Here is a 27,965-nt window from a genome sequence, read left to right as displayed (position 1 = left end):
GGCGCCCAGCTCTGGCTCGGGCTCGCCGCGACGGCGTTGGCTCGGGCTGTAATCCCGCTCCGCTCTCGGCCGCTGCACTGACGGAGCAACCGGCGCGAGGAGACCCGGCCGAGCCGGGAAACTTTTCCGGGAGCCCTGCCCGGCCCGGGGCCGCTCGGGTGAGTCGGTTCTGTCCCGCCGCCCAGGCGCTCGCGAAGGCATTTGGAGAGGGAAGGAGACTGGCTTCGGGCACTGGGGCACCTTGAGGTGGGATTGTGAACGCACCCTTTCCACATTTCCCTTACACACACACACACACACACACACACACACACACACACACACACACACACACACACCGCCCCATCCCGGGTTTGCATGTACTCATAGACCCGGTCCCGGAGGGTCTCCAGGCTCGCGCGGGGTGGACAGATCCCAGAAACTGAGGGGTCCATGGGGAAGAACCCCACTGGCTGCGGCGGGGGGAGGGGAGGGCAGGGAGGATGCTAGTGAGCCGCAGCTGCATTCCAGGGTCCGGGAGATCTGGACCGTGGGAGGAGGGAAGCGGCACCAGTAAGAGACTGGGGTACCTGTCTGCAGAGCAAGATTTGGATCCGGGGAGACACGGCGATATCCTGCCCGAGGCACAGCTCGGGACGCGCTGCCCGAGCAGGGGGCCTCCGTATCCAGCTCCCGGGGCACCTGTGGATTCACCCAGGATCTATGGGAGACTGTCAGGCAGCCTTGAAAGCTGTATCAGTCCCTCCGGGTGAGGAATCGCAAAGATCCCACCTGCCTCTTTGGGATCCTTTTAAAGGGTGGAATAGATGGTCCTTCGGGGACTTCCGCCACGCTGAATTTCTGAGCCTTCAGCTCAGTAAGCAGACGGGGGTAGGACGTGGGTGGTTTGTTAACAGAGGGGCAAGTAGGAATGATAATAATAATAACTAACTGTTACAGCACTTAAGATGCTTTGCATATATAAATATATAGAGAGAGAGATTGAGAAAGAGACAGAGAGAGAAAGAAATTGAGAGTGAGAAAGAGAGATTGAGAGAGGGGGGAGAGAGAGAGAGAGAGAGAGAGAGAGAGAGAGAGAGAGAGAGAGAGAGAGAGAGAGAGAGAGAGAGAGAGAGAGAGAGAGAGAGAGAGAGAGAGAGAGAGAGAGAGAGAGAGAGAGAGAGAGAGAGAGAGAGAGAGAGAGAGAGAGAGAGAGAGAGAGAGAGAGAGAGAGAGAGAGAGAGAGAGAGAGAGAGGTGGGCAGTTTTAAGGTAACAGGACAAAGATGTGCCAAAGACTGGGGAGACAGATGGAATAGTAGGGAGACTTGAGATCTTTTGGTCAGAAAGGGAGGAAGAGTTACTATGATCCCTTGGAGTATGGGTTATTGTATGCTGTGTTTGTTAAATAAATACAGAAGAGTTTAACTCTGACCTCTTTGGTGGCAGGGTCTGAGATCCAGAAGCCTGAGGAGGGGCTGAAGTCTAGGGAGAGAAACTGATCTCTAGAGGAGAGAGAACTGTGAGAATATCTGCTTTGGATCGCCTTTGGAATCCGGTAAGTCTCTTCAAGAGCCCTGCACCTTCAAACACATCTGTAAATGGGATGGGTTTTAACAACTAGTCCACCCACCTGTTGAACCCCATTTGAGAGTGGCTGTGAAAGCACTTTAAAGAGTACAATGGTATACGAATGTAGCAGCAGAATGGTGGTACTGTGTTGTTGTGTTGTTGAGAAGGGCTATCTATTCCTTTCCCTTCCATCCTCTCCCACCTCCTACTTTACCTTCCCAGATCCTCCTCTCACTCTGACCTTCTGTAGAAATGGATTTCCATTCAAACAAGTCAGGGAAGACAATGGAAAGAAGAAAATTAGATACCTATCATACTACTCTCAGATCATCAGTTAATCAATAGGCATTTAAAGGCTTGCTTCCATAGAAGCATATATCATGGCATATCAGGCACTGTGCCCAGCTCTAATAATATAAAAAAAGACAATAGCAAACAAAAACAAAGTAGATTAAAAGAAAACACCAGTGCCTTATTTCAAGGAGAATATATTCTAATAAGAGAGATGATTTTAAATAACTAGGGATATACAAGATAAATACAGAGTATATGAAGATAATTGGAAAGGAGAAAATATCATTTGGAGAAGGAAGGAGTAAGGGGAAAAGCACAGTCCAGAAAAGGATTCCTTAAGGTAATGTTTGAGCTGAGTCTTGAAGAAAATCAGAGAAACTAAGGAGGAGATAAGGGGGCAGAGCATTCTAGAAATAGAGAATAGCTTTTCCTTCCTTCCCCCTTCATCCAGACTGCTGATCTGTTATCTAAGAAGATCCTGCTCCATATTTTGTCCTCCCAACACTCTGGGAAGTCATAAAAAATGAATTAATAGTTCTCTTTTGTTTAATTCTCCCCAACTAAAGAACAATCTCTTTGTATATATACATATATGAGTGCATGTATAGTAGTAGTTTTGGGGGGGGGTTGTTTTTTGTTTTTTAAGATTTTTAATGGTCGAAACAGAAGTGAGTGCAAAGGATAATGTTGTAAAAAATTACCCATGCATATGTTCTGTCAATAAAAAGTTATAATTAAAAAATAATTTAAAATTTTTTTAAATTTTATCACACATATATTTTCTTCCCTGTCGTTCTCAGCTAAGTTTCTGCAAAGAAACATGTAAATCTGTAAAATTAATCACATTTGTCTTTGAAAACTGGTTTTAAAGCAAAAGGAAAACAGAAAACAAATGTTTAAAAAACAGATTTGAGGAGATAATCACACTCTTTTTGAGAAAGGATGAAGCAGAGAGAAAAGGGAGGGGAATGAATTAAATCACCTAGTTTGAGCACATGGCTCAGTCACAGTACCTCCTTTCTCTCTCTCTCTCTCTCTCTCTCTCTCTCTCTCTCTCTCTCTCTCTCTCTCTCTCTCTCTCTCTCTCTCTCTCTCTGTCTCTGTTGCTGACCTCTGTCTCTCTTTCTCTTCCTCCCTCTCTGTCTCTTGACTCTTTGTGTCTGTCTCTCTCTCTTTCTGTCTCTGTCTCTGTCTCTGTCTCTCTCTCTCTCTTTCTTGTTCTCTCTCCTCCCCTCTTTTTTCCTCTGTCTTTTCTCTACCCCCATTTTCCTGACATAATATCAGTTCTCATTGTATTGTCCACCAATGTTCATAGCTCCTCTGTCATCCAAGTCATAGCCAATTTCAGTCTCAGTCTCCAGTGAAACTTGCCTGGACCAGGTATATACACTGGTTTATGACTTCTGACTTCTCTTTTCTTTGAGATAAGACAGGAATAACTAATCATAGTCTAGCTTTGTCATAATAGGTCAAGGCTAACTTCCTAACAGTCAAGGAGGGGGACAAACCAATAAGCATTGGTCTATAAAATCCTTTGACATTTCTCCCCAGAGTCATAAATTTTCAGCCTCTTGCAAATTCAGCCAAATTATACTCAAGATCTCTAATTATATATCATGCCATCAATATATCTATCATCACTTAATAGAAGAGGGATGATTAACCCGGCATTTCATATAATCATCTCAGGATGCCATTCACAAAGATGCATATCATCTGTATAGACATATCACATAGACATATCGCAGTGACAAGCTGCTTCTGTGACTACAGGTCAAATACAGGAAATATTGTAGGTACATATCATCGTAATATCTGCATATCTGTAGAACACAAGAAAACATGGATAACCACCAAGGAAAGACATATTAATAGGACTATAGAACAACAAAATGTCCATAATCAGAAATACATGTTAAAAAAAAAAAACTTTACATAGCTGAAACTTAATTATATCAATGGCAGAACCACAGAAGCAAATTAAAAAAATATTCAAAATAAGTTCTAATTGGCTTGTTCATCAATAATTATGTAATTATATGCAGGACACATATTAACAAGGATAAATATTATTATTATCATCTGGTTACATTGTGATTACTTTTACAGTTTCTCCTGAAAAACCATAAGTTAGCCCTGTCAGTAATCACATAGACCTATCTTAACTGTGATGTGCTGGCTTGCCTGTTCCTATAGCTAAGTTGCTTGAGGATCCGGGCTTACCATAGTCCTCAAACCTAAATTTTAACATGAAATTGGGGCATAGGTAACAGGGAAGGGCTAGGTTGACAGTGTTGCTATGTTCTGTGGGATGTATCTGTATGTTAGGAATCTCAGTAGCTGAAATTCTAGCCAAGAAAGTTGTTTCCTTTGGATTCAATCCTTCCTTCTATCAGAACTGGGTGCTCACTTGAAATATCTGTTTCTAAGCTATGGTTTAGTTCTGACAATTTTCACACAACTGGTTGGCAATTTCTTTTAATAAGTCTACTAAATTAAGTGCTCAACAATCTTTATCTGCTCATCAAGAATTCCAACTAGCTCTCCTATAAGTAGTAAATTGTTGTCATAAATTGTCTTTACAGGGTCCTTGATAGTCTGTGGGACTAATCTGTAAATGGAAAATTGCCCAGTCTTTCCATGACTAGATATGTAATAGCTATGCATTGATTGGTTAACTTGTGCATCCCATGAAAGCTAAGATCTCTCAACAAAACTCTCCTTAAACATCTTGTTAATAAATTCAAGCATCGTATCCATGTTTATTTCTATCAGAGCTCTTCTGGGTTAAAGTTATAGTTCACTTAAGGGACATTTTAATTTTATTTCTCTACAGTCCTTCCATTCTCAGCAACTCCAAAGCAGAAATCAGTAGATAGGGATCTAAATGTATGACATAATGGAATGGAGTAATAAGAGTATTAAGAATGATGTATGTTGATTCCTCTGAGATTTTTGGTTTAGTTCCTCCTGAAAATATTCAAGATCGTGCATTTGAACTGCTTAACCATTAGTTCTATATTACTCAATGTCAGCCAAAGTTAACATGCCTTAAGTAGTGTGCTTTCAAAGTCTCTGATTTAATCCTTTGTTGATTATCTCCCTTCTCTCCAAAGTATATCTATCTTTTGCCTTTCTTGTATCTCCAGCTCTTAGCACAGAGCCTAGAGCAGGGGTTCTCAAACTATTGCCTGCGGGCCAGATGCAGCCGCAAAGGATGTTTATTCGGCCTGCTGGGTTATGGCAAATGGGCTGAGGGGCAGAGACAGAGTGTGAGCTTTTGTTTTTACTATAGTCTGGCCCTCCAACAGTCTGAGGGACAGTGAACTGGCCCCCTATTTAAAAAGTTTGAGGACCACTGGCCCAGAGCATGGTCAGTGATTAATAAATACTTCTTAACTGATTGACTGACTAGATCATAGCAGCAACCATGTAAGTTTTCTGGTTCCTAGGTGGGTATGCCTAAGTATATATACTGCAAGATGGTCTCATTAAGGACTTTATTCTCTTGAGCATCTCCTCCTCTTCAGTAAGTAGATAAGTAGATTGGTAGGTTGGTAGGTACATAGATATGCATATATAGATATATAACAAGTGCTAGATATCCTCTTTTTAAAATTTTTGAATGATTCAGTAGATCAGGTAATTCCCAAAGTATTGACTGATCATTCTCCCCCTCTTGTTTTGAATTACCTTAGAATTCTCCAATTCTTCAACATTTCTTTGCCACACTGTTATAATGTCTTTATTTTTATTCTTTGTTCATTTCTAAAATCAAGAGATTCCACTACCTTATGAGGGCTCTAATTTCAAAAAAGTGACTAAACTTTTCAAGCAACTTATATACCAACTGATCAATAGATTGATGAGTAATTGACAAAACCAAATGCAGCAGTATACAAATATGATACAATCAAACAATGTCTAAGCAAATAGAGGGGAAATGTAGATGGAAAAGTTTTTTTTAAGTTGTTTCCCTCTCTTTTCTCCCTCCTTCCTTTTCCTGTGTCTCTCCTTCCAGTTCTCTTTGTACCTCCTTCCTTACCTATTCATTCTTCCCTCTTCATCCCTCCACCTCTCTCTCTCTCTCTCTCTCTCTCTCTCTCTCTCTCTCTCTCTCTCTCTCTCTCTCTCTCTCTCTTTCATTTTCTCCTTCTTTCCCCCATTGTTTTCTCATTTTCATTTGCTCAGGTATATATAAAAATGCAATTGTCAGCCATATGTATCTTAGAAAATGAATTTTTAAGGAAACAAAGCAATCAAACTTTTTTTTAAATGGAGATTTGGGGATAGGCACACTTTTCTGAAGAAGGAAAAGGAAAGAATAGAAGGATGAGTGTGAGAAATCTCCAGCTTTGAATTTAGAAATATAAACAAACCCAGCAAACTTAGAATCTACCCCAGACCTGGTACACAGCTTGGTCCTACAGTTCCCATCCCATACATAATCTGGCATTCTCCCCCCACCCCGCATTTCTTTCTCAGGGGGCATCTGTTCTCCTGCATAGGTGCTCTAAGTGGCCATAGCAATGGGGACTCCTCCACTTCCTTCTCCCCAAGGCACCACTGCTCCTGTCTCACTCTTAATTTCCCATGTAGTTCCCAGGTTATTTTTTCTTCCTTTCACTCAAGATAGGAAGCAGAGTTTGTCAGTCATTGTCTGTTGAAGGCTAATTCCCTTAGGGCTAAGGAGAGGAAGTGGGGGAGTTTTTATACCTGCTACTGGGCATTGACCTCTGGCATCTTGTTCTATGTAAATGACAGAGCTTCATACCAAAATAGCTTCCACCCTTCCCATGCTGGTTCCTTGCCTAGAAGCTGGCATGCATTCAGTGGCAGATGGCTGGCCCCTGTCATTCACTCAGTTGGAGTCAGTCAGTGGATCATTGGACTCTCGCTGATTGTGCTGAGAAAGAATATGATCCCTGGGCTCTTCCATGAAGGCTTTGCACCATGGTGCTCGTCTCCTACATGGCGTGGAAGACTTATGAAACACTGGGAAAATCCCCAGTAATTCTACATAAACAAAGGACAGAAACACCCTAAAATGGATTCAAACAGAGGACCCTGGTTATTCTCAATGCTTTTACTAATTACAAAGGAATAAAAAGGGTTGAGGGACCTGGGGATCAGTTGGTGAGTCAGTAGAAATGTTAATAGATTTCACCATTCCTCCTCAGAGTCCAGAAGGTATCTGGGGGAACTGTCAATTATCTTGATTCAGAACCTGAGGTGGTGAGAACTGCATGCTAAGTGATCCCCTGGCAGAGACTGGCATTCTGAAGAGAAGATTAGGAATTTCTCTAACTCTTTCCCTTCTCTTTCCCCCGGGCCTGAGGAAGGAACAATTTCTTATTACTGAAGGCATGCTCCCTGACTCAAACCCCTGTTTTCTCTTCTTGTCCATAGCGCCACTGTTGAGAAAGTATGTCTAACCCAATCCCTTCAGGATGGAACTTCAATATACTTTTATTTTGCATCAATAAAAAGAGAGCCTAGTTGGTCCCCATCAAACAGAATAATAGTTGATATGCATTGTTTCCACGCAGGAATTTGGCCTGGAAAAAGGCTTAGATTGCTGCAAGAATCAGAGTTATGTTGGAACCAGCTCCATGATATTCTTGAGAGCCCATTGTTAAATTTTCAATGTGTCTGTAGCTCAGAAATTGGCAAATACTCCAAACCAGGGCTTGATTTATTGGTTTGTTGATTGTCTACATTTAAAGCATGGCACTAGATTTTAATAATTCAAATTAAGCTTAAAAATGCTATCTCTAGACAAGCTAGTTAATGGAATCTACTACAGGGAGAATCTGGAATAGAAGAAATCTCCAAATTCTTCTTCCAAATCTATGAATCCTGTGAATTGGCTCGGAATGACGGAAAGAGAAATGGATCTTCACATAAACAGTCTGGTTTCAGATCCCAACTCTGAAACAAGACATTTTCCCTCTCTGTGCTTCTCTTTCCGAATCACTATAATGAGGGGATTAATTGACTGAACTTGAACTTCTAGCTCCAAACCTGTGATCTTGTGGGCATCAGACCCTAGACTCAAAGAGAGAATGAAGGGCCTGAACTAACCACTAGAGGAGCCCCTAGAGCCACCACTTGGTCTACTGCCTTTATTGTCTTTCACTAATTTAGGGAAGAGGTCAACAAACACATGGGGGAGAAAATAAACTTACTTGCGCGCTCTCTCTCTCTCTCTCTCTCTCTCTCTCTCTCTGTCTGTCTGTCTGTCTCTCTCTCTCTCTCTCTCTCTCTCTCTCTCTCTCTCTGTCTCTCTCTCTCACATACACACATACACATACACACATTTGTAGTATGTATATTTTATATTTATTATATCTACATTTATTTATATATTATATGTATGTATATAATATGTAAAATATATATGTATATACCCATAAATAGTCATGCTGAAATTTTTAATTGACAATATCCTCTTTCAACCTCAATTTCCTCAGATGTAAAATGGGTCTACTTCCCAGAGTTGTTGTGAAGCTCAAATAAGATAATATCTATAAAATGCTTAGCACAGCGCCTGGCACATAATAGGTGCTTAATAAATGCTTAGCCCCTCTCCCAAACTCTTCCCCTGCCCAAACCTTACAAAAGAGAATGTTCATGCTCATTTACACATACATACAGATACACTGTTACCTGTCCAACTACAATGTCTTTAGTTTCCTTCAAAGCTGCCCTTGATATCAATTTAACTGATTTCACTTATATAATTGACAATAATTAATAATAATAATAACAGCTAGCAATTATATACAATTTGCAAAGCACTTTCTATATGTTATCTCATTTGATCTAACACCCTGTGAAGGTTTTTTTTAGTATCTTTAAAAATAAGGATATTATCAATTTACAGATGAGAAAATTGAGTTTTAGAGAGTTAAGTGACTTGCCCAGGATCATACATCTAATAAGTATGTGAGGTTATATTCAAACTCAGATCTTCTTGACATCTTTCCAGTGCAACATTCTATCCACACTGCCACCTAAGTGCTTTTATATATATATATATATATATATATATATATATATATATATATATATATATATATATATATATATATATATATATATATATATTTTTTTTTTTTTTTTTTCCCCAGGGAGTGGGTGATGGAGAAAGGGAAACAAAGGGATTGAATGTATAATAAGACACCTTGGATTCAAAATCTGGTTTAGTTCTTTTAAAAATAATATATGTAATATATTTGTAAACCTTAAAGCCTTTGGATAGAATAATATATATTAATGTTTATATAGAATATATCTATTCAAATTGAAAATTATATTATAAAAATAACATTCAAATAGATTATGCTATATAAATTTATAAACAAATGTAAATATATGTAATGTACTATATAAATATATAAATGTTATTTATGCTATATTAATATAGATATGTGCTATATAAATATGTATTATAATGTTTATTAGTTTTTTTTGTTTTTGTTGTTAATATTATCATAATTATCATATAGTCCTTCACTGGGACTCAGTTTCTTCTCTGGAAAATGAAAGAGTTGGACAAAATACTCCATGAAGTACCTGAGAAAGTACCTATCTAGTCAATATCTCCAAGAAATCACGTGCCAAGGGCTGGCCCCATGCCCAAAATCAGTACTATAATAATGAGGCATTTATCACCCCACAGTAAGTATCCTACAGAAGGAGTTAGAATCCCCAAATCCACATTCAAATCCTGGCTTTGCTCTCCCACTGGATAGCCATGTGAGTGTAGATCTCTGAGGCTCTCTCCTCATCTAGAAAATGCAAAGAATGATATCTGATTTATCTGCCTCCTGTGACTATGATGAAGTCCAGGTGTGACAAAGCACGCAAAGAAATTTTTTTCAAATATTAAAATTCTATGTAGATGTGAATTGTGGCTTTTGTGTTATTTCCCCCAAGAAGCTTTATCTCTGAAATACATTAGGCTGAGTGTCATGTAAGGCTCCAGTTACCTGAAATTTTCCCTTCTCATCAAATCACTACACATTGCCGAATCTCCATCCCTAATTATAACAAAGCTCTTCCTCTTTATTTATAAGTGACTCACTTCTGCCAGGGACCGTTAATGGTGATGGAGAATTCTAACTCACACTCATTAGGAACAATAAAGCTGATGGTCTAGAAAGCCAGGACACCTTGCCTCTTTATCCATTCATCTCCTGAGATGTAATTCTCTGTATTTAATGCAAGAAGGTCATAGTGGGGCAGACTCAGATTGAGGCTGACAGCACCCAATTTGTACCTGTAGCTTGAATGACTTTAAAAGTGCTCCTGACAGAATTTGTTAGAAACCATTTCATCAAAGGAGAATGAAAGCTAAATGCATTTGGTATCAGGCTGGATTGGAGGAGTCTAGGAGAGATAGATGGCTGGGTCATTGTAGTCCAGGACACAGATTTTTTCCCCTGCAAGTCCCTTTTAAAAAAAAAAAGAAAAAAAAAAAGACAATTTAAAGTTGCCTTTCAGGTAAATTTAGAGAATACATCAGTTGGTGATAATATATGTAAAGCACTTTGCAGACTTTAAAGAGTTATGTAAATGTGGTTTGGTATTATTTTTATTATGTTCCCAGGCATTAAGCAACTGAGTCTGGAGAACATGGTTGAGAATGGGAATGGTGTATTTTCAAACTCTATTTAACTTTTTTACTTCCCTGAATCTGGATTTGTGTCAGACTTGGACTAATAATGGACTAAAAGATGCATGGGGTAGGTTAAGCAGATGGGAGATATAATATGGGAGTGATTTATAGACTACCAAAATGACAGAACCACCATTACTGGGACTCTTTCAAGACTAGGAGAATCCTCAGGAAGACCTAATCTGGCCTCTCACTAGTAGCTTTTGTGACTCTGGGCAAGTTATTTAACCTCTGTTTGCCCTAGTTTCTCCCACTATAAACTGGGGATCATAATAGCATCCATGTCCCAGAATGAAATATTTGTAAAGTGCTTAGCATAGTGTTTGACCCTCACAAATGCTCATTTCCTTTCTTTTCTCTCCCCCTTTTTCAAGAAGAATACTTTACTCAAGTACTCATTTTCCACTGAACCTCCTAAAGATGACGATGACGATAATTATAGTTCGTGTTTATTTGGTTCTTCATAAACAAAGCATGGACAGAGAGACTGGAGAAGCTAGACAACCAATACTTGTCATATGACTTTTATGTCATCCTTAACTGCTCATTCATTCTGCATACCCAACATCCATATCCAATCACTTGCCAACATTTGTCAATTCTATCTCGACGATATCTCTCACTTATGCCTTTTTCCCCAGCTCATGCACCCCCTCTCTTAGCCCCTCATCTCCTCTTGCTTAATTTATAGCAATGAGTTTCCAATTGTTCTCTCTGCCTCAAGTTTCTCCCCATTATGATTCATCCTTCATTTAGTTCTTATTTTCCCAAAGGACACTGACCATGTCACTGCCACCACCATTACCACTCCACAAACTTCAGTGACTCTCTATTATTTCTAGAAACAAATAGAAACTCCTTTAGTTGCCATTGAAAGAGCTTCATGACTTGTTCCTTCCTATCTTTGCAATCTTCTTAAATACTATTGCACCTCCATCCATTGTTTGAAGCAGCCATCCTGGTTTATTTGCTATTGCTCACACATTGCACCCCATATCCCATCTCTATCCCTCTACATCCTCTGCCTGAAATATTCTCTCTCTTTTTTCCCTTTACTTTGTAGAAGGGAAGCTTCCTTAACTTCCTTCAAGTCTCATTTTAAATGGTCCCTTCTACTGGAGGCTTCTTAATGCCCCTAGCTGCTAATGTTTTCTCTTCTAAGTATCTTCCACCTTTTCTGTATGTATCTTTCATATATACATATATATATATGTATATATATGGGGGGTGGGGGGGCATATATGCGTTGTATATATGGTGTACTTATATGTGTGATTACATGTAAATATGCATGTGTGTCCTCCATTAGAATTTGAGCTCTTGGAGGACAGAGGATGTTTTTGCTTTTTATTTGTATTCCTAGCACTTAGCACAGTGCCTGGCACATAGCAGGCATTTAATAAATGCTCTTTGACTGGTTGATTGAACAAGGCACAAACTTTTCAATGCCTCTAGGTAGTTCTCCAAAACATAAGTTGCTGGCTGAAGAAGAACCAAGCTGCCTAGATAGGGAGAGTTTCCTTGCCAGAAGTTCCCCAGGCTAATAAAATCAAACCAGTTTTAAAGATGAGCGTGGGGTTAACCCTATGAAGTAGGTACTAGATTTTACAGATAAGGAAATTGAAATTCAAAGAAGTGGTGACTTATTTAGGTTCCCACAGCTAGTAAACGCCAGAATCAGGATATGATCCAGGTACTTCCTTGCCTCCAGTTCCATTGCTATACTTCTCCTTGATATACAGATCTTTCTTTCCCTTCCCTTCTTTTCCCTTCCTTTCCCTTTCCTTCCCTTCCCTTTCCTTCTTCCCTACCTTTCCCTTCTTCTAGCTTTTTCTTTTTTCTCTTCCCTTTCTTTTCTCCTTTCTTCTCTCTTGCCTTTTCTTCTTTATTCTCCTATTTTGTCTTTTCTTCTCTTCAATTTTTTAAAATTTTCTCCATTTTTCCTACATTTCTCAATTTGAGAACTGGGCACTCTTAATTGAGCTATTACTAGAACTCAAGAAAGTTTTGCAAATTAGGGGGTTAATCACCAAAAAAAAGAAGGGAATTTATATAGGATACTCCCTGATGATTCTGATCAGAGCTGAAGAACATATTCACAAAGGAAATTGTCCCTGGGACTCTGTAATTTCCCACCTCCTCTCTCTATCTCTCTGTTCCTGTCTCTGTCTCTGCCTCTCTCTCTGTCTGTCTTTGTCTCTCTCTCTCTATAGATAGATAGATAGATAGATAGATAGATAGATAGATATCTGTCTCTCTTTCTCTGTGTGTTATATGTCTGTCCATCTTTCTGTCTCTCTTTTTCCTCTCTCTTTTTCTCTTTCTCTCTGTCTCTATCTCTCATACCATGCCAAAGACATCAATAATGTTAATTGATTCCCCATCAATATCCCTTAAATATTCTGAGAAGCCTCAGGATGGGTGGGGAATACACTCTACTATCCCAGAGTAACAGAGATTTCTTGTTCTCTTCGATTTCAGAAACATTATTAAAGACTGAATACATACTATAACATTATTGACCTTGTGTTCTTTTTCACCTGGTCCTTCATCCCATAAGACAAGATGTTTAGCAGTGACTTCTGATCAGAGATCTTCTCCCCAATGCTATCTCTCAGTCATTGCCACCTTAAGATAGACTTTCTGATGCAATGAGAATAAAGTTCCTTGTACATTTGATCTACTCATTTTGCTGATGAGAAAACAATGACCCATGATGATGATGTGGCTTGCCCTGGAGCAGGCAGTATATGGCATATGTGGAAATAGAATCCAGCTCCTCAGACTCTAAAGTCGGCCAGCAAACTGTGCTACCCCACTGAAATGTCTCTTGAATTGTGTGACTTTGATCCAACATATAACCTTTTAGCTAGAGTGTAAACCCTCTCTGCCTATGTACCATGGTTCCTCAAGCTTGCCTTCTACTTTCTAATTTTTCCATTATAAAGACAGTGTTTATAATAACTTTTTAAAATTAAAAAGCATTTCTTTTTCTCTCTCCCACCTATATTCACTTTAAAAGGAAAAAATAAATAAAGAAAAATAATCCTTGTAAGGAATAGGCATATTCACATGCCAAACCCATTTTAATGTTGACCATATTCAATAACATGATGAGATCATCTTTTAAATGCAATTTTGTGAACTGCCTACATGATAGTCTGTTTATATCCATTCACTAGAGAAATACATGATGACCAAAGTCTAAGAATGCAATACACATTAAATGACTGTCTTATTAATTCCAACAATAGCTACATGTTATTCAGTAATTTCCAGTCATGTCCAATTCTTTGTGTCTTCATTCAGGTTTTTCTTGGCAATGATCCTGGAACAATTCACTATTTCCTTCTCCAATTCATTTTACAGATAAGGAAACTGAGGCAAACAGGATAAAATGACTTGCCCAGGGTCACATAAGTAATGTGTGTCTCAGGCTGGTTTTGAACTTATGAAAATGAGTCTTCCTGATTTCAGGCTTGGTGCTCTAGCTACTACATTACCTAGCTGGTGATCACTACATATAGCTAAATAATAATTAAAAATAAATTTATGTTCAAGACATACAATCTCCAGAAGGCACATTTACTTCTTCATATTACTGAGTCATTTATGAGTCAATTGGATCTAGTTTCTTGCTCTAACATATCACCTGATCTATCTAGTCCTCAGCTTCCTTCTCTGCAAAATGAGGGGTTTGAACTAGACGACCCCTAGTTTTAAACACAATCAAACCCCCCTGATTTAGGTTGAGAGAAAAGTTTTCCTTGACCTTATTTCACTACTTCATGCCTTTTGTATCCAAACTTTGTGAACTCTATGCATACTTTCTCCATTTTTCTTTCCTACACAAATCAAGCCAACAAATATAGATTAAGGACCTACTATGTGCCAGGTGGTGTAATTTTTCTTTCTTTAAATTGTCTAATCTGGTTTCTTTTCCCACTGATCTCTGTCATCAATTACCATCTATCCCAAAATCCAGTTGTATATTTTCTTTTCTTTTGGGATTTTATTGATTTCTTTCTACTCAAAACACATCAAAGGTCCCTTATTGCATCAGAGGCATTCTTCCATTTAGCTTTCTATTCACTCTACCCATTCTTCTTAGTCACAGTCCTAGTCTCTGTCTTGAGATAAATCCAGTTTTCAACAGGATACTGGATGAAGAGCCAGGAGATGTTAATTTTACTTCTGACTGTCATTTATTAAACAACATTGAACAAACTTTTTAAAGTATTGCATTTCTCCTTCCTTGTCGTTACATGGGGCTAATTGTGAATCAGATGGTACTGGGAATGCAGAAAACCAGATCCTAAGCCTGATTTTGTCTCTGATTCGCTGTGTGAGTTAAGGCCAATCATTTCTGGGAAGGCAATATGGTATGCTGAATAGAGGCTGTGTCACAAAAACCGGTAGAGCAGAATGAAAGGAGGTGCTTTTATTATCTCTGATGTGGTGGAAGATATGTAAGTAAACAAAGGATAGAAGAAACCACAGATGCAAAATAAACAATTCCGATGATATGAACAAAACCCACTCAAGTAGAATAAGAAGAAAAAACTATTGATTGGGAGATAGGGAACCTTTCCCATCATATAAACCATTACACCATTGAGTTCTTACAGAGGAAATTTTGACTCAGTTTCCTACTAAATAACTCCAGCAATTAACTTGGCCACCATATTAGATAGTGAGTTCTCTATCACTAGACATATTCAAGAAAAGCTTGTCAAGGCTTGTTAAAGAAGTAGTTACATTTCCAATGAGATTGAATTAGATGGCCTAGTATGTCCCCTACAACTCTCAAATAGTGTGATTTTATGAACTGACTGGAACTGGATTCTGTTTACTTCCTCTGTTGAATGGCCGCATACCCAGGTTCACTCTTTAATGCCGACACTGGGCAGCAGGCCCCTGCCTGATGCAAATAGTACAATCACATTGATCCTGATTTATGCAGTTTCATATAGATGATTATCATTATTTTTTCATTGACTGTTGGCCTCTTACTTCCTTGATCCTTATATTTTAATAAGCCAAAATTATATTTAAATGATTTAGGCTATTGGGTCATGGAAAATATACTTTTCTAAGTCTATAATAATAAAAGGTAACAATCCTTCATTTAGCTTTAAAATTAGAACCCTGAAGAAACTTTGGAAAGTTGGGCAATACATTTAGAATCTGTAAAAACAAAATTATGTGATCAAACTACTCTAAAGTTCTAAAGGAAGGATCTCTTCTCTAAAATATCAATAGAGAAGGAAGGATGGGGAACAATCTGTTCTAATTTTCACAGGATTCTGGGATCAGAAAAGTTATTGATCTTATTGCAAGATTCAATGACTAATTTTTATCCATTAAGCTTCAAACCATATCATAGTCAATCCATTTGTAAAGCTCACCTCAATATTCCAAGGATCCATGACATCATTGGATTGGGTCTTCCATATACAAACACAGATTGTGGCTCTCTCCACACTTAGAAGATAGTCTTTATGAATTTATTCAACTTAAAAAACTCATTACCTTATGGTCAATTCTCTAGTGATTATGAGAAGAGCAAGCAAATAGTCCTAATTTTCTTAGTAAAACAAGAGGGAAAAAAAGGGAGATAGGATGTGAATGATTTGAGGAAAGTAGAAATTTGGAATCAAATAGGGAGAGATAAAAGGAGCCCCTTGCTGTAGTGAGGACTTAATTGAAGTTAGATAACATGAATTACATAAAATAAACACTAGATTATCAAAAAACAGCCCTTCTTGCCAACAGTTCCCCTAAATGTGTCCTTGATCTTCTTCAGTTGATTGCATTCTCAGGCATTCCCATTCTCCCTCGAGTTTTCAATTTCTCTTTGTTCCTTATTGCCTTTAATCCTATCAAGTCTCTGCTATACTTAAAAAACCTCCCTAGACCTGCCTCCATCCATTCCAGCTATCATCTGTCTCCCTCTTCCGTTTCTCGGCTTTTAACTCCAATTTCTCTTCTCTCACTCACTCCTTCTAAATCTTTGCAATCTGACTGTGGACTAGAATTGTTCTCTCCAAAGTTACCCAGGATCTCTTCATTGCCAGATCTCGGTTTTCATCCTTCTTGACCTCTCTGCTGCATTTGATATGGTTGATTGTCTTCTTCTTAGAAACACTTTTTTATTCAGAGAGCATAATAAGGATAATGAGCTAGAAAAGAGAGACAGAGAAAGAGAGAGACAGAGACAGAGAGAGAGAGAGAGAGAGAGAGAGAGAGAGAGAGAGAGAGAGAGAGAGAGAGAGAGAAAGAGACAGAGAGAGAGAAAGAGACAGAGAGAGAGAAAGAGACAGAGAGACAGAGACAGAGACAGAGATAAAAACAGAGAGACAGAGACAGAGACTACAGAATGGTTGGATTGGTAGACGAGAATCAAGAAAGAGTGTCACAAAAATCCACTTTGAGTGTCCCCTAGAGCTTTCTTTTGGATTTTCTTCAATTCTCTCTTCATTTTCTTGGTAACCTCATCAGTTTCTGTGGATTTAATCATCATTCCTATACCAGTGACTTTCAGATTTCTATGTCCCATTTCAGTCTCTCTCCTAAGCATCAGGTTCATATTACCAAATGTCTCTTGGGCATTTCCAACTGGATATTCTGCATACATCTCATATACAACATATCTGAAACTGAATTGATCCAACACTATCCCCAGTCTTCCCTCTTACAAACGTCCCTGTTTCTGTTGAAGATGTTCCATCCTTTTAAACTTTCCATTTCTTAGTATTGACATTTTCCTTTTGTCTTCATTCAACCCATATTTCCAACCATTTGTCAAACTCTATCTTCACATCATTTGCATGTGAAGTGAAGTTTCCTTCACTCATACAACTTAGTCTTAAGGCTTTAGCCTAGACCCTCATCATCTCTTATCTAGAGTATTTAATAGCCTCTTACTTGGTCTCCCACTGATCCAGTCCATCCTATCCACCAATGCAAATGTAACTTTTTTTCAGCATAGATGTGACATGTTATTTTCTTACACAATCAACTCCAGTGGCTCCTTATTGCCCCTAGGATAAAATATGATCCTTTCAGTTTTTAAAACCCTTTACAATTTGGCTCCAACCTAGTTTTATTCTTTGTATTTCTATTCCCATCTAGCACAGTGCTTGACATATGTAGGTATTTTTAAAATGCTCATCAGTTGATTCAATGAGGAGCCTTTCTGAACCTTGCGAGATTCCAATACCAATATATGGAAATTTTCCCACTTTGTTGTACTTAATAGAGCTTCATTCTTCTGGATTAGCTTCAGTACCACACCATAAACAGGCATCACAATAGAACTGTACAGAGAAACATAAGATGTCTTGATACTAATGCGAAGTAAAGTGATCAGAATTTGGAAAACAATATATGCAGTGATTTCAATGATGTAAATGAAAAAGAAACCTGACACTGTAACCATAGCAACCAATACTGGCCCTGGAGAAGAGATGAAAGTGTATATCCCACTTCTTTCTTTACAGAAGTGGGGGACTTTGGGTGTGGAATATTATGTATTCTGTTAGATTTAGTTGATGTATTGGGGGTTTTTTTTGGCCAAACCAGATGTTCTCTCTCTTTTTCATTCTTTATCACAAGGGATGGCTCTCTGGGTGGGAGAGGATTATATTCAGAAATAAAAGTAATGGAAAAAACAACTTTTTAAAAGACAGTTTTAACAGAACAGCGTATCATAGAAATAAAATGTTTATGGTCCCTAGCCAACTGCCCTCCTCTCGCATACATAAAAAGCACATGTTGGATATATACAAAGAGACAGTTTCTTCCTCCAAAGAAATAACTGAGTATCTCATAATGTGGGAAGTTAAAAAGAAGCCTTCTTGCCCTTAGGGGAAGCTTTGGTATTTACCATTTCTGTCTCAGATCTCTAAAACTGAACTGAACAAGCACTCCTTATTAAGAGTTAACTTTATATAAAGGCACTAGGGAGATATAAGTGAAACATGACACAATCCCTGTCCCCACTTCCCAAGAATCCTACAGTCCCTTAGGGAAGATGACTTGCACATAGATAACTATAATACAAGTTAAACTATGATGCTTCGGGTATATAGGAAAAATCCAAATAGAATGGCATGAGATTCCAAGACAGAATCTACCTTCACATTGGTCTTCTTCACTCACTTTGAGGACCAAATGGACCCTAAGACCACTTCAAGTTCTAAATCTATGATCATATGAAATTTTGAACAAGGGAGTAATATGAGTAGAACGGTGCTTTGAGAAGATTACTTTAGCCTCAATAGAAATTCAGTTTGCTTGTTTCTTTGTCTCAAATGTGTGTACAGGTTAAGCAATCACAGTGAGGTGGGACATTAGCTACATAAATTTTATCTATTATTGTGCGCACCTACTAGTTTGATCATAGTTCCTCTATTGAGTCCTTGGGTTGGATGAGAAATGAGTAAACAATGATGGAGGGAAGAATTTCTCTAGATTATTAATTTTCTATTTCCAGGAATGAGAAGAGTACCTGGCATTTACAATAATTCCATGGTGGGGAAAAAGCTTCCGATTCAGAGATTGTTGGGGGTTTGGCGGGAAGGGCATGAAATCCTACTGACCAAACTCAACGAGGAGTAAATGACCTTGCTAGTGATAGCAGCAGAAGTGTTGAGAAGATGGGACCACTGCCATTATTATTCTGGGAGCTACCAAAACTCAATCCAATTCAAAATAATCACCCTGATGGTTCCATTGGCACATTGTCCTCCCTTCTATCTGAAGTTCTGGCTCAGCTTCCTGGAAATGAATTAACTGAATGATTCTTTGTGCTTGGGTTCCTTTCCAGCAAGAGCTCAGTACTCAATGACATCCAGAAAACTTTTTCAGTAGAGAAGATGAGAAACATTAGACAGGGAGAAAGAGTTTTGTTATCCTAGAGAACAGAATTAATTGTAAGATGAGCTTAAAGTTACATAGAGACCTATTTCAGTCACTATTTGGAAAAACTTTCAAACAAAACTATTCCAAAAATGAAATGGGCTTCCTTGAAAGATAGTAAACTCCTCATCATTGGAGGTATTCAACTGGTGATTAAATGACCAACCTCACAAGACTATTGTGAAGGAATAAATGCTTTGGATAAAAACAAGACAAGATCTTATTTGATATCTAGAACTCTTCCAAATTGTTAAAAAGAATGGTGTAACAGGAAGAAGAGTAGATTTGGAATCCAAAGATCTAGGAGAAAATCCTGCCTCTGCCAGTTACTTGTATGACTTTGGGCAAATCTTAAAATCTCCATTTCCTTATCAACAAAGTAAAGGTTTGGGACTGAATGACCCTAAGATTCTAAATCTATGATCCTATAAACTTTTAATATTCTATTATTCTGGTTAGTAGTCCTGCCAGAAGCTCAAACTAGAGTGAGTCACAGGAACCTGGTTTCTTTTATAAGGCTTGGAAGGCAAAGCTTGGCCGTTTCCCAATCCACAGAAAATTCAGTGCATCATAATTGTAGTCCAATGGTACAGATTTGGCACTCAGATTTATAACATAAGGTTTTACTGGCATTCATCATCACTCTGACATTTTTAAATTTTGGCTGATCTCTCCCTCTACAGATTTTCTCTTTTATTTAAATATTTTCCTGATAATTTTCTATTTACATCATTATCATTTCTCAAACCATCTCCAATATAGAATGCTCCCTTGAAACAACATTAATTGAAATACACCAACATTCTAACCCTGTTTGGAAGTGTATGCTTCATTTTGTACCTATAGTCTACCACCTCCTTTTTGAGAAAAAAAAAAGCTGTGTTTGGTCATCAATCTTTTGAGCAAAAATTGATCACTGTATCAATCTTCATTCTGAAGCTTTTCAGTATTGTTTTCCTTTCTTTTTTTGTATTATCATATATTGTTCTTATGATATTGCTTACTTTGCCTTGTGACTTCCCATTTTTCTCTGAACTCTTCATAATCATTATCTGTCACAGCCCAGTAATATTCCATCACATTCATAAGCTCATAATATGTTAAACCATTACTCACTTGCCAAATATCTGCTTTGGTATATTCATTGCTTCTGCAAAATCTGCTCTGTAAGTATTTTGGTACCCATAGGAACTTTACAAAATTATTCTTAGGTTACTTTATTTTAATCTCTCATTTTCCCCAATCATATTCTACCTTGAAATGATATTTATCTCTGTACATGTTTCAATATAAAACTGTAAGCCCCTTGAGGGCAGGAACTGTTATTTCCCCTTTCTAGCCCAATGTTATATACATATTATTTCAACAGAGATCTATTTTGTAGGAACATTCCCTCTACCAATGCTGATCTGAACTTCTCCATGACTGTTCTTATGGTATGACTTTTGTTCTTGTTTGGGCTTTGGTTTTGGTTTTTGGGTTTTTTTTTTCAACAAACCTCCATAGAAGATAAACCCAAAGTATCAAAAGACTTCATCTAATTATTTTAATAGTTATGTGATGCTCATCTGCACATTGATTATTTTTCACTCTCAATTCATGACTCTCAATTTTTCTTCCATTTCTTCTATACATCATTATTAATGCTACACCACACTCTATTAACAACACCCCATGCATCCTCCCATTATCATTTGGACTATTTTCAACTTTGTCTATTTTAAAGGATCATGCTGTTCTGTGATTTTTCAGCAATATAGTAGGTTACTAGTTTTTAAAAGACAGGCAATAAGCATTTTAAAATATTGCACCATTTCCCAAATCAATTAATCAGTACTTATTGGGGATGTACTGTGTGCCAGGCACTGTGCTAGGTGATGGAGAAATGAATCAATCCCTAAATTCATTGAGAGAAACAATATGTATATATACAAAAAGATGCAAAATAAGCATAAATGGAATTACTGCAAGGTAATATGAGAAAGAAAGCCATTAGCATTTGATGGGACCAAGAAAGGCTGCCTTTGATCTATTCCAGCGACTCCTATTTAGTAGTTTATAAACCCCTTGATGGTTTGCGACAATGGTCCAAGGCATTTGTGCTAAAAATTCTTAAATGGCCCCTTTAGCAGTAATAATTGCCCAATTATGTTACAAATATATTTTTCCTCTGTGGCAACAATGATGTGCATGTTTGAAGTATTATAGATTTGTTTCTGTAGTAATTCACGGACACAATAATTTTGGTGTTCTTGCAGCAATTACATCAATCTCTGACCACTTTTGACTAGATGAAATGTGTTCTTGCAATTTCTTAATCAAATTGTTTACAAACCATCACAAAGGTCAGATGCATGCACACACTCTTATTTCCATTTCCATATTGCACCAGAGAAGTTCTTTCATTTCCCTCTGTAACTAAATAATCTATCCTCATAAGTTATTTAATCTCATGATCAAGATGTTATGAACATTTGTGTTCTTGTAACACAAACATCAGGCTACTGAAAATCATGATCACCAGGTTTGCACATTACAAGTCATTTTGAAAGCATGACAGACCATCACAAACATCCTACAGAAACAAACTTTATATTTCCTGTCATTGTAGTAATATTAAAGTTGTTTTTCAATTTAAAGTTAACTTCTGCTCATGTTACTAAGCTTTTGTATCACATATTTTCAAATGAATTGGTTCTGGAACTGGGCAGTTTCTCTGTAAAGTATAACTAGTAAACTATTAGGAGAAGAGAAGAAAATTTCATCTAAAGAGATTCTTTCCTCCCAAGGGTTAGTTCACATTTAACCTTTGTTGAAAATGAATCAATATACACAATTGAATTTTAAGTCCATTTATCATTTGATGTCAACATTTTATTGGTTAAATGGAAAATTGACTAATTAAATATTAACTTTTCTATTGGCTAAAGATAAGTATTTGTCTTTAGCCAATATAAATCCTAACTTTTCTATTGAAAAGTTATTTTAGCCAATAGAAAAGTTATTATTTTCAGACACATATTTGTCTTTAACCAATAGAAAAATTAATATTTTCTATCATAGCTACCTATTAATTTTCATCAGTTAGGTGGCTAAAAAAATTAAATGAAATTTCATATTTCAACAAAAAAGTTGTAAAATTCTCTCACTGTTTTCTACCAAATATTTATGTGAGTATACATTTTCTCTTTATTCTTGTTTGAAATCAAAATACAGAAATTAAGTAAAAACAGAACCCAGATTTAAAAACTGTCTAATATTGAGCAAAATAATGCAAACTTTTTTCAAATAAAAAAGTCAGCATTGAAATTAAGTCTATATATGATTATTATATTAAGTATCTTCCAAGCTATAACTTATTTTATTATAAATGAATTTACATTCAACAAAATATATAAAATGAAGAATTTAAAATAAAGTCTTGCAGATAATAGTAAGCATGTGAGATCTTGCTGAATTACTTTTTTGAGGTCACAAAGGATGTCCCACATAAAATTTTCATAATTATTTTACATCTGGATATTTATAATTTATAATTTTGTATTTAGAGCTTGGGCAGCTAGGTGATACAGTGGATAGAGTGGGAGAGCTGGAGTCAGGAAGACTCATCTTCTTGCATTCAAGTCCAGCCTCAGACACTTATACCTATATGACTCTGGCTAGTCATTTAACCCTGTTTGCTTCAGTTTCCTCTTATGTAAAATGAACTAGAGAAGGAAATGGTGAACCACTTTAGTACTTTTGCCAAAGATGCAAGTGGGGTCACAAAGAATCAGACACAACTGAAAAAAGAACAACTATTTACAACTATCATGATTTGTAGTAGAATAAATTTTATAATCATATAATAGAAATTTCAATTGTGATCTTTTGGGAACCCAGTCTCATTACAATTATAAGCATTTAATAAATCCATCTCAGAGTAGTATATTAAATTACCCTAGGATTTCATAACACATTTTTGTTGCTGTTGTTAAAAGGAGCTTATGGAACAAAAACATTGGGAACCATTGATCAATTCTAAACAGCTCTTCCTTTTCAATTTTTATCCCCTCTCATTGGCCAACCACAACTAAAATGTTCATTCTGATAGAATAAGTCAATAAACTGTCTCTTTAACAGTATGCTATAATCTGCACAGTATGTGTGGATTTTTTTAAAAAATCTATAGTTTGTTTTTTTTTTTTTCTTTATGGATTGTTGTTGTGTCTTTTCAGTCACGTTCAACTCTCCATGTCCCCATTTACAATTTTCTTGGCAGAAACTCTGGAGTGTTTTGCCATTTCCTTCTCCAGCTCATATAATAGATGGGGAAATTGAGAGTTAAGTGACTGGTCCAGGATCACACAGCTAGGAAGTGCCTGAGGCCAGATTTTAACTCAGGAGGATGACTGCCAAATGCCGTATGCCGTATTCACTGTACCATGTAGCTGCTCCCATTGTAGATGGATAAGCCAAAATTCTTTCAATGAATCCATGGATTCCATTGAGGAGGGTTTTTTTTAATATTGGATGAGATGGCTCGCTGTAATTAATACATTAGAGCTTTAGTGGTGAATCTTTCCATTTGGATTTTGCACAGGACATACTCTATGACAGCAGACTAGTAAGTATCTGTCTCCCTGGTTTATGCTTCACTTGCTGTTTGTGCTCAGAAGATATTTGAATGACATTGAAAAGTGCAATTGTGTCTATGATGGAATCCTGAATGATTTTAATAGAAGCATGGGAGACATCTTGTTAGAAAGGCAGTCTTTGAGATTATGCTTTTTTGACCAACTCAGATGCTTTAAAGAAAAGACCATGGTGATAAAGAGAGCCATCTACACCCAGAGAGAGGACTCTGGGAACTGAGTGTGAACCACAATGTAGCATTTTCACTTTTTGTTATTGTTTGCTTGCATTTTATTTTCTTTCTCATTTTTTTTTCCTTTTTGGTCTGATTTTTCTTGTGCCAGCTTCAAGTATTTTCTATTTGATATGGGATCTTTTGGCTTTTTCATTGTGATAACTTTTGTTTTGGTTTGAGTTCTAAGTAATGATGATGGAAAGAATATTTTCCATTTTTGTCCATTTCTCAGGGTTGGTTAGAGAGGTGAGATCATGATAGTCACTACATGCAGTGACTTCTCATCTTTTTTCTTTCTTGTAATTCCGTATTGATTTTGAGAACCAAAGAGAACAAATGGCATATACCCAAGAGAGGCTTAATAAAGTCCTATTGTGAAATTCATCTGCTTTTATCTATATACATAAAATTTTTCTTTATATGATGTTGGACTGAAATAGGCAAATTCAATAGCCACATCAAGTGTTATCCAGAGTAATGCTGATATTTTTAATTAACTATAAGATCTATATATAAGGCTATAAGAACCTTAGTTTCTTCATCTTTAAAATGGGGACTGTATTACCTGTAAATAACTACCTCAGCATTTTGGTGAGGTTCAAATGTCTCACTGTAGTGGCCACATTGTACAAAAATCTTCCTCAGAGCCATGTCCCCACAGGTTTCAGAATTTTAAAAGCTCAGTTTGGTTTTGAGCTTAAGAACTCAACCGGTGCATTTGGGGAGAAGTAGATGGGGAAAGGGAGGGGAAAATGCAGGTAGAGAGAGCTAGAGTGATTGACAAAAATGTGGAAGTGCCATCCCTTCCTTTAAAGAAATTCTAACAAAACCTGAACCGGCTTCCTCCCAGAAGGGCACCTGGGATTTGGTTACTTTAGACTGCAACATCCATCTCTCTTTATCCATCTCAATGTCAAATTTCACAGCCCCAAACCTCTGCAGATTGTCCAGCAATTGAGCTTGTCTGTGTCGAGCTGACTTCCTAGGAGCAATTACTTGAGTAGACAAAGACCAAGACCCAGCAAGAAGCAGTGAGACAGACCAGGATGTCGCCTCCCTCCTTACACGCTCGAGTTTGTCATGTTAGTTTATATATTATTCCATAAACCTGGTGGCTAGATGTAATGAGTGGAAGGCTTTGTCTCTGTTCCTAAAAACCCTGCCTGGCACTTAGTAAGCATTTAATAAATACTTGATTAATTGATAATATGAGGCTCTGTAAGGAATGACTTTGTAAATATAGGCTTTTAAATTTTGTTCATCCACTGTTCTTATCTTGCAGACACCCATTTTGTAACTGCTCAGATCCCTGTGTTTCAGCAAAGCCTCCAGTGGTTAGTAGTAACACACCATTGGTACATGGTTATGAATGCTTCATTCAGAAGTCTGCCAAGCGAATTTTGCCAGATGAGGTCATGTTGCCCTGGTACGGTCCCACCTGCCTGTTTTTACTGCACTGGCACACCATCGCTGCTGAATGGAAATATATCTGCCATCCCCCTCGGCTCCTCCACAGGGCTTTTTATATAGCAGGTGTTCAATCAATATTAAAATGAATGAATACGTGTTTATTGGAGACAGCTAGTAGTCTCTCCTTTCATCTGTTGCCATGAAGACTGAATAGTTACATAAGACTCAGCTAGAGCTAAAAGATATATCCCAAAACTGTTCAGCTGCTGATCTATTTCCCAAAACCTAACTTGAGCTAAGCAAATAAACAATGAGATCCATCCTTCATTGCACACTGATCCTCACCCTTATATTTTAGTCTGCTTCTTCCCTCTTCCCATGGTCGATCCCAGTTGCCATCTCCATCGTGTTCTCCAGAGCCCAGCCCTACTTCTCATGCTCAGTTCAGACTCCCATAGGTTGCCTCATTTACCCACTTACCCACTAGCCTCATTTATGTCTGGTTCCTGTTGCCCCTCCCTCCCCATTCATAGATCCAGCCTCACTCCCAAGTTTCATCCCAAAATGTATTTCTGTCCCTAGTTCTTAGAATTTTGAGCTCACTTCATTGCCTTTGGCCATCTACAAGAGCCCTTTCCCTTTCCTTCTGTTATTAGTATTTACCTCTCTAAACTCCATTCTTATTGCATAATATTTTTGTTCACTCATGTTGAATGTGGCATCCCCTCAGCAGAATATAATCTCCCTGAAGATAGGGACTCTTTGTTTTTGTTTTTATTTTTTGTCTTTGAATCTCCAGAACCCAACACAGTGCCAGGCACATAGTAAGCACATAATAAATACTCATGGTTGAAAGGGAGACATCACTGGCCAGATAGTCTAATCTGTTCATTTTATTGATAAATCACTGTGAGTGATTTTACTAGGGACATCTAGATTTGAACTCAGGTCCTCAGACTCCAAAGTCAAAGCTCTTTAGAGTGCCATATTGACTTGAGGTCCATGCCAGATCTTAGCTCTGTGATTCTATATTTTTTTAGCTGAGGCAATTGGGGTTAAGTGATTTGCCCAGGGTCACACAGCCAGGAAGTATTAAGTGTCTGAGGGTGGATTTGAACTTAGGTCCTCCTGACTTCAGAGCTGGTGCTCTATCCACTGCACCACCTAGATGCCCTATGATTCTATATTTCTGTGACACTTTGGGATCTAAAACTATACAGTGAACCAAAGTCAGGAGAGATAGAAGGAGAAGCAGGTACTCCCTGGTGTAGAGTCCTGGGTAAGATGCCATCTCCTCTACTCCCTAGCCCGTTTTGGCCATTCATCAAGGAATCAGAAAAAGGAGGAGATGGCCGGAGGGATGTTCTGTTAGGAGGGGGAAGGGAAAATGAGACAGCCTAGGGAACAAAGAGGCTGCTAGCTTTGCTCATAGGGTAATGAGCATCATGATGACACACGAGCAGCTGATTATGCCAAATCATGGCCGGCTTCATGTCCTCATGCAGAGCAAGAAGGGGAGGGGAAATGCAGAGAGTGATTCATTTGCTTATATGCCAGAGTCACTCAGACAATACCTTTTCTCAAGCAACGTTCAGAAACCAAACCTTTTACTTATCCTCCAAAAGATTATCAAAGTGCCCTTCAATCCATAGATTCTCAGGGTCCCCCCAGGAAAAGGAACAAGAGACATCTCCCTTTCTATTCTTTCTCCAGGGTCTAAATGGATTGAATGTCCTTTGGAACCACATGCAACTGAATGATCCCATTCTCCCTTCTGGGATCAAGCAAAAAAAAAAATTGAATCCTTCTACCATATACTCCCCTTCAAATACTTGATGATTACCATCAAGTTCCCCACTAAATCATCTCTTCTCAAGACTAAACACTCATAGTTCTTTCAACCACTTAAAGGCATAAGACCCTTCATCATCCTGATTGAGCAGATTTAGAACCCGAAAGGACCTTAGAAATCATTTGAGTTTGAGGTGTAAAGGACTTCAGAAGAGGACATTTCTTTCATTGAGGCAATTGGGCGGCAGAGTGAATAGGACACTAAATGGAGTGTAAGGAAAACCTGAGTTCAAATTTGACCTCAGGTACTTATTTACTATCTGTGTGACTTTAGAAAAGTCATTAATTGCTTTTATCTCAATTTCCCCTTGTAAAATGGGGATAATAATAGCAGTTACCTCACAGGGCTGTTATAAGCATCAAATGAGAGAGCACAGTACCTGAAATGTAGTAGCCCCTATATCTT

The 27,965-nt window shown here is 37.8% G+C and overlaps 1 long non-coding RNA gene across 1 annotated transcript; it reads left to right on the top strand.

Annotated features, from left to right (window-relative positions):
- Window positions 1-26,466, top strand: LOC141551821 (uncharacterized). Its single transcript, XR_012484972.1, has 3 exons — window positions 1-158; window positions 1,428-1,536; window positions 25,581-26,466. It is a non-coding gene; the product is annotated as an uncharacterized LOC141551821 (long non-coding RNA).
- Window positions 26,467-27,965: the final 1,499 nt, after the last annotated feature.

This window comes from Sminthopsis crassicaudata, chromosome 1 (genome assembly GCF_048593235.1).
Source record: "Sminthopsis crassicaudata isolate SCR6 chromosome 1, ASM4859323v1, whole genome shotgun sequence".
Taxonomy (NCBI): Eukaryota; Metazoa; Chordata; class Mammalia; order Dasyuromorphia; family Dasyuridae; genus Sminthopsis; species Sminthopsis crassicaudata.
Note: the sequence above shows the minus strand (reverse complement) of the source record. Positions and strands in the feature narration are given on the sequence as shown.